This window comes from Elaeis guineensis, chromosome 10, assembly GCF_000442705.2.
Source record: "Elaeis guineensis isolate ETL-2024a chromosome 10, EG11, whole genome shotgun sequence".
Taxonomy (NCBI): domain Eukaryota; kingdom Viridiplantae; phylum Streptophyta; class Magnoliopsida; order Arecales; family Arecaceae; genus Elaeis; species Elaeis guineensis.
The window spans coordinates 71355536-71368548 of record NC_026002.2 but is presented as its reverse complement, the minus strand read 5'-3'; the positions used below and the strand labels follow the sequence as shown (position 1 = coordinate 71368548).

The 13013-nt window shown below is 35.9% G+C and overlaps 1 non-coding gene across 1 annotated transcript; it reads right to left on the bottom strand.

Annotated features, from left to right (window-relative positions):
* Positions 1-9140: 9140 nt before the first annotated feature.
* Positions 9141-9247, bottom strand: LOC140852285 (small nucleolar RNA R71). The gene has a single exon (XR_012135187.1). It is a non-coding gene; the product is annotated as a small nucleolar RNA R71 (small nucleolar RNA).
* Between the last annotated feature and the right edge of the window lie 3766 nt (positions 9248-13013).

The window sequence follows — 13013 nt, the reverse complement described above, 5'->3', positions numbered from 1 at the left end:
TTTATACTGGGATCCGTGGATCAAGTAGAGAGAGAAAGATGGTGTAGAGAGAAAGATACTAAAGAAGAGAGAGAGACAAGACAAAGATCCCTTCTCTCTCATTCTTTTTTCTTTTCTTTTCTTTCCTTTTCTTCTCTTCTTCTTTTTCTTGGCCGAGCAGAGGAGGGACGTGGGTGGTGGTTCCTAGCCGAAAGATCGACAGCTGGCCATGATAGCAAGTGGCCAACGACAGCGGAGCAAAGGAGGTGGATGGCAAGCAGTCGGCCAATAAAAGAAAACCATAAAATTTCGAAAAAATGAGAGACTGCCCCTTTCTTTGAATTTTCTCCGATCATTGGCCGATCACTAATGGCCATGACCTTCAGAGAAGATGGACAGGAAGGTGGGGGTCTAGACTTAGGGGTAAGGTGCTACAAACGACGGTATCGGTGATCGAAAAAGAGAGAACAAAGTTTGATCAAATAGAAAAAAAATAGGGTTCTAGCTTTTTTATAGATTTTTCAGCAAATCCGACGGTCGACAAAGGTGCACGATGCCATGAAAAAGAGGAGAAGGAAGAGAAGAAGGAGGGCTGGGGCTTACCTCAGGCTCCAATGAGCTCTCTGATGAGGATTTGCGGCAAACATGATAAGGACATCCATGGCTTCAATGGAAAGAAAATGAAGAGAACAGAGAGGGAGAAGGCCGGTGTTCATCGTGGATGGCTTTGAAGGAGGGAGGAGGGGATTTATAGGGTGGAGAGGAGGCCGAATCCTTTCTGGATTAGCCTTCCTCTCCGATGGGCTTGCATAGAAGAAGACTCCCAATGGGAGTCTTCAACATTATTTTTTTTATTTCTTTTATTTTCTTTTCATGCCCTAAGATTCGTGTAAGGGAGTGGGGTTTTAGGATTGGATATCACACAGATTGCTTTAGAAGCAACAAAAGATGAGTAAGAGGATTTGCGGAGGAAGATGGTGGCATTTCTCTCTTTCCAATATGACTAGGTAACCACAACAAGCAACATTCGGATGATAGGATGAATTTTCTTTAAGAAAAACTTGTTAATCCAATCGGATTATGCCTACTTGTCACTCCATGCACATTTGCAATTTGTCAAGTTTGGTGCCTATTTCTTCTTTGCTCATAATTTCTCCAAATTTGACAATATCATTTTGTTGGATGTATGCGCTAGAAGTCTAATTGGCCGACACTTGTACAATTTTCTTAGAATATAATTTATAAAATTAACTTTTATATTAATAAAATTGAGTTATTTTCATTCACATTGTGTTTATTGTATCTATGAATTGTCCATTAGGTTAATGGGTATAATGACATATACTCTCAAGAGTTAAGAATTTGAGATATGTGCCATTATAGTTAACTCATAAATTACTTTTGATCAAAAGATTATCATGGAGATGGTGATTGATCTGAAAGATTAATGTATAATCACTTTCTTCTGATAGAAGAGTCTTGAATCTATGGTGTGAAGATACCGAAATAAAAGTACAAGTACTTATTGATAATAAGGATACTGAGCATGACCAATCATGAACAATCATAAGAATATCTATCTTCTCGTCAGTGACATCCTCGATGCTGTGGTTGTGTTTAGTTCTCTGACCTGAGGTGCATCGATCATTCACCTTAAGGGTGTTGTAGTCTGACTACACCATAACTCGATCTCCTAGCCATTCGAAGTCTTAAAGTGTATGTTGGTTGTAGTATGTTCATTATAGAAATTAGATTACACCAAAATAAAATTTATCGATCTCGATAGAAGAGTAGTCTTATATAGATTATGAGATTGAGTCCTAAAATCCATGGTCATGACCGTGTGAAAGATAGAAAGATGTTTCTATTGAGTTTCACATCAGACTCGAATCGATTAATTCTGACATATGATAGGAATGAGGTTTGATGAGTTATCCTTAGCCTCGATCCTATCGAAACTCATGATAAAAGAATCGAATTATACGGTAACTACATCTAGAGGTTTATTTTTTAGTTATGATAAGTTGTCACTACATACTATTAGGTGTCACTGATGTATTATGAAATAAATTAAAATTATTTTGATGATCAATAATTCTAATTAGTTGAATTAAAAACAATTTAATCCATCAAAAAGTGTTTCAATGATATTGCTGATAGAGATCATAACATATCCCATTACCATACAGAATTAAACCTATGAGATCACACAAATAAGGATTTTGGCTTTGGATTGCTTAATTGGACCTAATTGGTCTAATTGGATCCAAGAAAATCTTGCTAGCCAATGATTAGATCCGGATTTCTCCTAGATTGAGTTTCCTATTAGATAGGGTTTAGCCTAATCTATTTGGGCTCTTAATTTGGCATCAAGAGTTGGTTGCATTTAATCTTCATCAATTAAATTTGAATTAAATTCAAATTTCAAAGGGTGCATGCCCATTTGAAAGTCAAATGGGGTGCATGAGGAATGGGAGAAGAGAGGAGCGCATGCCTCACTTTTTGTTCATGATTTTCCATGCACAAAGAGAGGGTGCACGCCTGTCCTATTGGATAAGGATAAGTGATTAAGGAAATTAATTCTATTTGAATTTTTCTTTGAATTTGAAGATTTCAAAGCTAAACAAAGTAGTTAGTCCCACTTGAATTCAAGTTTAAATTTGAATGGTTCAAATTTAAATGAAGTTGTTAAGGATGAGATCCACTTAAAATTTAATTAGGATTATCCTTCCGCGCCTTCTTTGATTTTCTTGTGCAAATGTTGCATGAAGAAAAGAAAAGAAAGAAGGGGGAGTCGCCCCATATGGATAAGAAGGGAGGGAGAGAGTGGCAGACCCCATTTTAAAATTTGATTTCAAATGGGAGCTGCCCAAAGTTGGTTAGGTGGTTACCTCATTAGGTCTATAAATTTGACCCAATGCCAAACAGTTTGGCAATTGAAATTGAAGTCCCTTTCCCAAAACTCTGCTTCTCTCTCATCTCCACCAATTCTCCAATTCCACACACCTAAAGTATTAGGTTGCTTTTACACTCTACGCCCAAAGGTGTTGGGCCAATCATCAAGGTGCACTTGAAGGAGTTTAGGTGCTGTCCAAGCAAAGGAAGGAAAGGCTACATCAAGAGTTGATCTAACAGCCTTGGAGATCAATTTTGTAGCTGATCAAAGAGCCCTTAGACCTGCCTTGGAGTAGGCAGATCAAATCATGAAGAAAATATCCCAAGTCAGGTCTAAGTGGATACCTGAAGGGGTCAGACAAGTGCACGGCTCGACAGCGGACTTCAATAAAATCATGATCATCGAATTATGAAGATCATCTACCCGCACAAGATGATGTGATCACCCTCTATTTATTTACTAATTTATCATATTATAATCTGATTTAGATCTATGTATTGCATGTCGGGTCGAAAAAAAGTTTTGAATTCCGCTGCCACCGACTCTGACCGATCTGGTGTGCAACCCGATCCTTCAACTGATATCAAAGCCAGATTGTATGGATCATAGATCTAAATCAAGATCAGATCTGATTCAAATATAATCTAAAGTAGTGATCAGATCTAAAAATATTTGGATTAGATCTATTTTTAAGCATGTTTAGATTAGATCTACATGTTAGACTAGATCTATTTTTGATATATGAGATATATGTGTAGATCTAGTTGAATCTTTGAGTAGCCTAGTACTTGAAATGGATTTATCACCATGGCCGTCCGATCATAAGAGGAAGCAGAGATTAAAGTTTCTCTCTTGTCCAATCGATGGGTTCTCTTATGGCGTGTAGGGATGCCGCTGTGATCACATCTCATGAAGAAGAATTATGAAAGAAAAAAATTTAATTTTTTGTAAAAGCCTAGATCCAAAAACCCTAGGATCTATTTTGATATGTTGCATGTAAAGTTGTTTAGATTAAAAAATTATTTTCACATCTAAACTAGAACCTTTTGGTATGCACATATGAATTGAAACATTGAAACTTTCTATTGGCCTATCGAGTCAACTTGATTTATGTTCGAGTCGACTCGAGACCCTAGCAAGTCAACTCATTTTTATTGGAGCTGACTTGAGACCCTGAAGAGCCGGCTTGGTTTGTAGATGAGCCGACTCAGTTCAATAGGCTAGGCAACAGGATTTTTATTCATCACGACGAGCCGACTCGATCTCAAAGTCGAGTCAACTCACTATGATGAGTCGACTCAAGTCTGAAGAGTCGACTTAAGGTAAGCAAAAAATTATGTATGAGATACATTTTAAGTTTTTTAGAACTAAATTGTTTGGACATCTAAATAAGACCCATGGACTTAATTAAGAATTAAGATATAAAATTAAATGGATCTAAAATTGAGAAATAAAGATCTAAGACAATTTTATAAAATATGGATTTTGGGTGTGGATAGCTCAATTAGGTCTAGTTTGAGTGATTGATCAAATCGAATCAAAAGTTAGTTAGTACTGGATCAAACATACTCATGATCAATCTAATTAGTTATAGATTGGTCAGATCGATGAACAGCCATATATTGTCGATCAACTCAAAGACCTAATTTGGCTTAGTGGTTCGAGATCGAGTCTAGACTGACCTATTCAATTCTTATTGACTAACTGGTATCTAAGATAAGTCTCGATCATGATGTTTAATTGAGATCATGCTTACCTGACCATGAACAAATCTTGTCTAAGGCAAGCATCTGCAACCCTCCCAACAATCATACTTATCTGGCCAACTTGATCGATCAAGTTTTGATTTAGGTTGCTTAACGATTTGAGCTAGCCCATGCCACTAGATTAGTCATAACAATTATGACTAATTAAGGATGAGACCTAAATCTAAATCTCTCTATAAAATATTAAATCTAGCGGTCTTCCACCATTGTAATTGTGCGAGCCCTTTTCGAGGTTAACTATTCTCGACTGGACACAATGGTTCTGTTGCATCGAAAAGATGCAACCATATTTTTAGGCATGAGATGCTGCAAGGTGGAGAAGGAGTTGGACTCAATATTTTAGACATGGTAAGAGTCCCAATGACAGCTCTATTTTGCATCAACAATGCGTTTGACTTAACTAAGAAGTGGCTCAATATTTCGGACATGGTGAGGCTTCACGAATTAGAGATCAAAATTGGCTGCAACATGTTTAGAAAAATACTGGATAAGAGTTATCCATTTATCGATTGACCCATCATCAATAACTATTAGGTGAGATGGTGAGTTAGTCGGTGGACCGCAGTACCCACTAAAACCCTTAATCACAGAGATTTCATTTCTCTATCCGGAGAGTGTGGAGATCCAAGAAAATAGTGAGTGACCAAATTTATTTTTAAAATAAAATTTTTAAAATAAATTGATTAAGTCAATTATAAAATCTAACTAGAAACTTTGACTCTCTACAGAAAATTATGTCTGCTTCCAATCTCCTAGTCAAAATCCTAGTGACTAATAGGTTTATCGGACCTAATTTTGAGGATTAGTTTTGAAACTTAAAGATTGTCTTGAGTTCCAAAAATATTGCCTATGTCCTTGATCAGGACCTTCTCCCTCTTCCAATCCGTCCGACTGCTAATCAGAGAGCATCTCATGAAAAATGGTCGGACGATGACAACAAAGTCAGGTGCTATGTGTTGGCCTCAATATCTAACGAATTGTAGTACCAACACGAGGATATAAAAACTGTCAGATAGATTCTGGCTCATCTGCAAGAGTTGTATGGTAAGCAGAGTCGCGCAGCTCGCTATGAAGTATCCAAGTAACTCTTCAAAGTGAAGATGTGTGATGGGCAGTCAGTCCATGAATATTGTCTGACAATAATCCAAGACCTTGAAGAGCTTGAGAAGTTTGGAACGTCTATGGACAAAGACCTACAGATTGATCTCATTCTACAATTTTTGATAGTTTCGTATGAGCAGTTTATAGTAAACTTCCATATAAATAAGATCCAATGTACCATAGTCGAGTTGATGAACATGCTTATCACAACTGAGAGAACCTTGAAGAGTCAAGAGGTTCTATACTTGCTATAGAGTGGATTTTTTTCAAAAGAAAGTCTACTGGAAAGAAGAAAATGCCCGTGAAGAAATAAAAGGTAAAGAGCAAAAAAAAGGCAAAGAAGGTGGTTTCAAAGAAAAAGATTGCTGATAAAGGAAAATGCTTCCATTGTAATATTGATGGCAATTGGAAACGAAATTGCCCTGCTTACCTAATGAGTCTGAAGAATAAGAAGGATGATGGACCTTTTGAAAGTATGCATGATAAATCATATATTTTTACATTTATTATCGAAATTTTTGGTAATTTATGATGCTAATATCTTCTTAAAAATCCTAATTTCATGAATTTATTGAATTTTCTTAAAAAATAAGTAATTTTAAAAAATATATGAAATTAGATATGTTTATAAAAAAATAGAAGTTAATTTAATTAAGCAATTTAAATACTAAAATGCAGAGAAATTTTTGAAAAATTTAATACATTTTTTTTTAATTTTTCAGATAAAAATCAGAATAAAAATAGAGCTAAAATATCCTAAAAAATAAAGAAAATAGCTTTCAATGTACAGTGGACCGGCCGCTCGATCCACAGAGCCAGGGTGCGGTCCACCGAAAATGCTACGCGGTCCACAGGCACGGTCTACGGGCAGCAAAAGCTATTTTGCAACATCTAATGGTTGAGATTTAATCTAAAGATCGATCCAACGACTGCTGTTCATTGTTGATTTATAAGAAGATTTTTTGCGTGATCGAACGATCGAAAATGAATCCATCATGAGATCCGATGGCTGAGGATGCTCCCGAATGAGAATAAGAGATTATCAGCATAATCCGATGGTCCAGAACTAATTCCAGGTGTGATCAAATGGCTGTGATTCGATCCGACTTTAATAAGAATTAAAACTATAGATTTTGGGTAGATCTTAGCGGTTTAAGCTCCATCCGATGGTCAGGAATATTCCTAAGGGGATTAATATGATTTCTAAAGGTTTTAGGACTCCTTTTCCTACCAAAAAATTATGAAAAATTTATCTATAAATAGGAGGTCCAGGAATAAGCTTTGTGAGTAGAAAAATTGAGTAAAAAGTATAAAAAAAAATTAAAAAAAAATTAAATAGCTTTAGAGACCCAAGAAAAAGAAGGAGAGAAGTTGGTTCGCTCTACAGAGTATGATGGAAGATGGAGAGGTCATCAACCATCTTTCCGATGAGGTTTGACTGATCAACTTTAAATCTTTATTATAGTTTTATTTTTATTTTATTTTATTATTTCTTTTAAATTTTTTATACTTGAATTTTAATTTTAATTAATGCAAAATTTATTTTTCTGCACTTTAAATTCTTGTCTTTTATTTTTTGCACGAAAATACTAGGATCTAATTAGTAGATCTTAGTACCAATTTATTTTTATGCTTTTTAAATTTTTGTTATTTATTTTTATTGCAAGTAGATGCTAGGATCTAGTTAATAGATCTTAGTACCTGATTTATTTTTCATACTTTTAATTTTTATTTTTTGACTTAAATTGCTTTCTTCAAAATTTTTTTTTTTTTTGTAAAATCAAAGATTTCAAATCAAAATTCTATCTTCTCTGTGGATTCGACCCAACTTACTACTTTCTATATATTTTTAATTTTTATTGAAGTCAAAATTTGATTGATAATCATGGTGCCCTAACGACAGCATCGCGATCGTATCAAATTTTTTACGCCATTACCGAAGAAGGCACCAATTTTAATGTTTGATTTTTTTTTGTTTTCTTGTGACTATTGCTTACTAACTTTTTTTATCTTTTTACAGAAAAAAATTCAAAAATTCAAAAAAAAAAGGGAGATAGAAAGCTTCCAAGTTGGTGAGATCAATCCTAACCCTAGCCTTAATTATTTTTTTTAGTATTAATTATTATTTTTTTAATTAACCTAAAATTCATCCACATAAACCTAATAAAAATTACATGACAAGAGTAGAAACTTAATTTTTAGGAGCATTCATCATTGTAGATTTATTTTTGGTGATCGCTGGGGACAAGATAAGCTTTCAAGTTTTATTAGTTTCATGCATCTAATTTAGTTACATAGAACCTCTTGTTTAAAATTGATTGTGCATATTCATCTCAAATCAATTTAAGGGCAACACCCATAACAAGATAAGGTGGAGATTTTATCACCCTCCCTTGGCCTAAAAACAATCAACCAGCATCCCACATTAACCCTAGCCTAACTAAAATCAAGTAGACATTGGCCCCTAGTATTGATCGAGTTCAGTTCTGAGTATTGTGGTCAAGTCAAATGCAAAGTAAGTTCGGACTCACTCGTGAAACTGGTGTCTAAGGCTAGAGGTTATAAAGGCTCAACCTAAGTGGATTTGTGGTTATTTAATTGATTCTGTTAGCTTACCTAGCCAATTCAATTGGTGTCTAAGGCAAGCAACAGAGGGATTCCCACGATCCCACCTCTTACCTGGCTAGTTGAAGGAAGTGAGAACAAACCCAATTTACATTTAAGCTAAGCCACTCTACATCAAACTGCTAGGTCTAAGAAACTCATAGGTGTCTAGGTTTAATTGTTTGCTAACTTGATTGTAATTAACACTAAACCATAACTAAGTCTTTCCACTTTACGTATCTAGGTCTAGGGCTTTTCCTTTCTTCTCTCTTTTTTTTTTCTTAAAAAAAAAAAACTTAAATATGCATTAGGGTTTGCACTGGTATATGCAAGGTAGAAGATCTCTCTATCTTGACCTAGTTGAACCCAATCCTGAGATTGAACGGTTGATTTATATTAAATCTAAAAATCAAATGGCTGGAGATCCTAGAGAATCACCTAGGCAGATAAAAGAATATTTTATTTCTTTCACCTATAACCCATCGACTTGTATCCACTTACCTGATATCCCTGCAAGCCACTATGAGATCAAGTCGATCACAATCCAGATGCTCCCATCTTTTTATGGGAATACTAATGAAGATCCTTACAAGCATCTGGATGAGTTCTTAAAAATTTGTTCCACGATGAAAATTCAAAATTTTACTGATGATGCACTTAGATTGACCTTATTTTCCTTCTCACTTTAAGACAAAGCCAAGTACTGGCTTGGCACAATAGGGAGACCAATCCAAACTTAGGCTAAAATGCAGCATGAGTTTCTTAAGAAATTCTATCCCATAGGTCGAACCAACACCATGAGGCGAGCCATCACTAAATTTGCTCAGCTTCCAGAAGAATAAATTCATGAATCATGGGAGAGACTCAAGGAACTTCTTAAAAAATGCCCACACCATGGTCTATCTAAGTAGCAAATTGTTCAAGCTTTTTATGAGGGTTTAGATGACCAATACAGACAGATCGTAGATGCATCTTGTGGGGGTGCATTCATGAGTAAAAGTGAGGATGAAGCCTACACTTTATTTGAAACTTTAAGTAAAAATTCAATCAATCATGCTTCATTATCCTCCTACGAAAGATTAATTCCTCACCAAAAGTGGGCAAAAATTTTTGAGATCAAGAAAACAGACTCTAGTCCTAAGGCCGATCTGAACCTAATAGCCCAAAGATTTGTTAAAGTCGACCTTCTTGCTCAAAAATTTGATCAGTTCCTAGCATTAGGTCAACAATCTCCTGCACAATACACACCACCACCTAATTATCAGGAGATTTATTCAATCTATGCTAGCCTGGCCCATCATGTGAGCGAATGTCCCATGGCTGCACAGTTTCCACCTTTCATTCAAGAACAAGTTCAAGCTGCCTAAGGTTACTCCAAACCTGTCAATGATCCATTCTCTAACATATATAATTCAGGCTAGAGGAACCATCCTAATTTTTCTTGGAGACCCCAACAGACTCAGGCTCAGACCCAAATTTTTTTTTTGCAAAATTTTCAGAGTAGGTCTCCATACCAAAATTATGCCTACAATAGAGGTCAGCCCAATCAATCTATCCAGCCATCATATCAAAATCAGCCACCATACCCACCTCCTCAATAGACTATCTAACTGACGATAAATTAAACCAACTACAACAATTGATTATGACCCAACAACAATCTATCGCTAGACTAGAAGCACAAATAGGATAATTAGCTGAGTCTACCATGAGGAGAGAACCAGGTCAACTCCCAAGCCAATCAGTACCAAATCTTAGAAACAACCCATCCACTCATCAACCATCTGGACCTAGTCATCAATCCAATATCCCATCTAAGAATCCTCAATTTGAAAATACCAAAGCAATTACTGAATTTAGAAGTGGTAGGATTCTTAAGGACCCATACCAAGATCAGGTGAGAGAAGCTAGTACTGATGCTAGCCCAAATAAAAATTTGAAAGAAGAGATTGGAACTAAGACTAACCCGATAGAAGAATCAGAGCCAGAAATTGCTACTGATCTAAACAAAAAAGATAAAGAAAAGAAGAAAGCAGATGAGTTACCCGAGATATATAGATCAAAAGTCCCATTTCCTTCAGCCTTAGAAGCTGGTTCTTCTCATAAAAAGCAAGGAGCAAGCAACGAGGAACTGATGGAGTTGTTTAAACAAGTTCACATTAATCTACCCCTCCTCGATGCAATTCAACATGTCCCAGCCTACGCTAAATTTCTTAAAAAACTTTGCACCCAAAAGCGTGAGCCACGAACAATAAAGAGAATCATGTTATCTGAGGATGTTAGTGCAGTCTTGTTAAATCCATTACCTCAGAAAATGAAAGATCCTGGTGCACCTTTGATTTCATGTGTTATAGGAGGCATCACCTTTGACTGAGCCTTGTTAGACTTAGGAGCTAGTGTCAACCTACTTTCAACCTCGGTCAATGAAAAATTTGGGATAGGAGAAGTGAAACACACGTCGGTTATTTTATAACTAATTGATAGATCTGTCAAGACTCCACGTGGTCTGATTGAGGATGTTATAGTTAAAGTCAATACATGCTATTTTCCAGTAGACTTCCTCATACTTGATATGGAACCATCCCAAGAGCTGAATCAAAATCTCATAATTTTAGGTCGTCCATTCCTAGCCACTGTCAATGCCAATATTAATTGTAAAACAAGAGCTATGGATATTTCTTTTAAGGATCAAAAGGTGAGAATCAATGTTTTTAATGCCTCAAAGTATGCTCAAAAGGAAGAAAGCTGTTCATTCACTGATCTGATAGATGAGATAGTTGAAACTGATTTCTCATTAGATTTGAAAGAAGATGATATTCAGGATGAATTCAATGATGAAATCCAAGATCAGGAGGTGAATGCCTTACTTGATTCACCTCATTTAGCACAATCACTACCTTGGTCAATGAAAATTTAGCCTTTACCTAAGTTAAAATCTGAACCACTACGTCCTTCAATCTAGGCCCCACCACAATTTGAACTAAAATTTTTGCCTGAATCACTCAAGTATGCATTTTTAGGATCTGAGAAAACTTTATCAATAATCATTGCCTCTGACCTAACCCACGAACAGGAAGACCAATTGTTAAATGTATTAAAAGCGCATAGAGAGGCCATAGGTTGGACCGTTGCTGATTTAAAAGGTATTAGTCCATCAATATGCATGCACCATATTTACACAGAGGATAATGCCAAACCCATCCGAGAAATGCAAAGATGGCTCAACCCGAATATGCAAGATGTAGTCAAGAAGGAGGTAATTAAATGATTAGATGCTGGTATCATTTATCCTATTTCTGACAACCACTGGGTGAGTCCCACTCAAGTCATTCCAAAGAAATCTGGACTCACGATTGTCCACACTGACCATGGAGAACTTGTACCAATGCGACTTTCTATTGGGTGGCGTGTCTGCAAAGATTATAGAAAACTTAATGCAGCCACCCGTAAGGATCATTTTTCTTTATCCTTTATTGACCAAATCTTAGAGAGATTAGCTGGCCCATAATATTTTTGCTTTTTAGATGGATACTCAGGATACAATCAGGTAGCAATTTACGCAGAAGATCAGAAAAAGACCACCTTCATATGTCTCTATGGAACCTTTGCTTTCCGTAGAATGCCTTTTGGATTATGTAATGCACCTGTAACTTTTCAAAGGTGCATGATGTCAATATTTTCAGACATGGTAGAAGATTTTCTAGAGATATTCATGGATGATTTTTCAATCTTTGGAGAATCTTTCGAAAGTTGCCTCAATAATTTGGAGAAAATGTTAAAACGATGCATTGAGGCCAATTTAGTTTTAAGTTGAGAGAAGAGCTATTTCATGGTTAAAGAGGGAATCATATTAGGGTATATTATTTTTAAGAGAGGGATTAAGGTTGATAGAGCAAAGGTTGAACTGATTTCTAAACTTCCTCCATCCACTTCTGTCAAACAAATTCGATCTTTTCTTGGTCATGTAGGATTTTATCATCGTTTCATCAAAGATTTTTCTAAAACATCCCGCCCTCTATGTAATTTGCTTGCTAAGGATGTCCCCTTTAACTTTGATGAAGAATATCTTAAAGCTTATGAATTTCTGAAAGAAGCTGTGACCAAAGCTCCAATCATCCAACCACCAGACTGGTCACTACCTTTTGAGATCATGTGCGATGCTTCTGATTTTGCCATAGGAGCTATCTTGGGCCAAAGGGTAAACAAATATCCTATAGTGATTTACTATGCTAGTAGAACTTTGAATGAAGCTCAGATGAATTATACCACAATCAAGAAAGAGTTACTAGCTGTAGTATTTGCCTTAGAGAAGTTTCGATCATACATGTTAGGATCAAAAATTATGATTTATTCAGATCACATGGCTTTGAGATATCTGCTCTCAAAGAAAGATGCCAAACCATGATTGATTAGATAGATTTTACTGCTACAGAGTTTGATATTGAAATTCGAGATAAGAAGGGATCTGAAAATATTGTAGCAGACCACCTATCAAGGATCTTAGTCAAAGATTGTGAACCTACATCAATTGGAGAATCTTTTCCACATGAACAACTTCTGATAGTTTCACATACAAAGGCCCCTTGGTTTGTAGATATTGTGAATTACTTAGCAGTTGGATAAATTCCTGATGGTTGGTCTAAAAATAAAAAAGATCGATTTTTTGC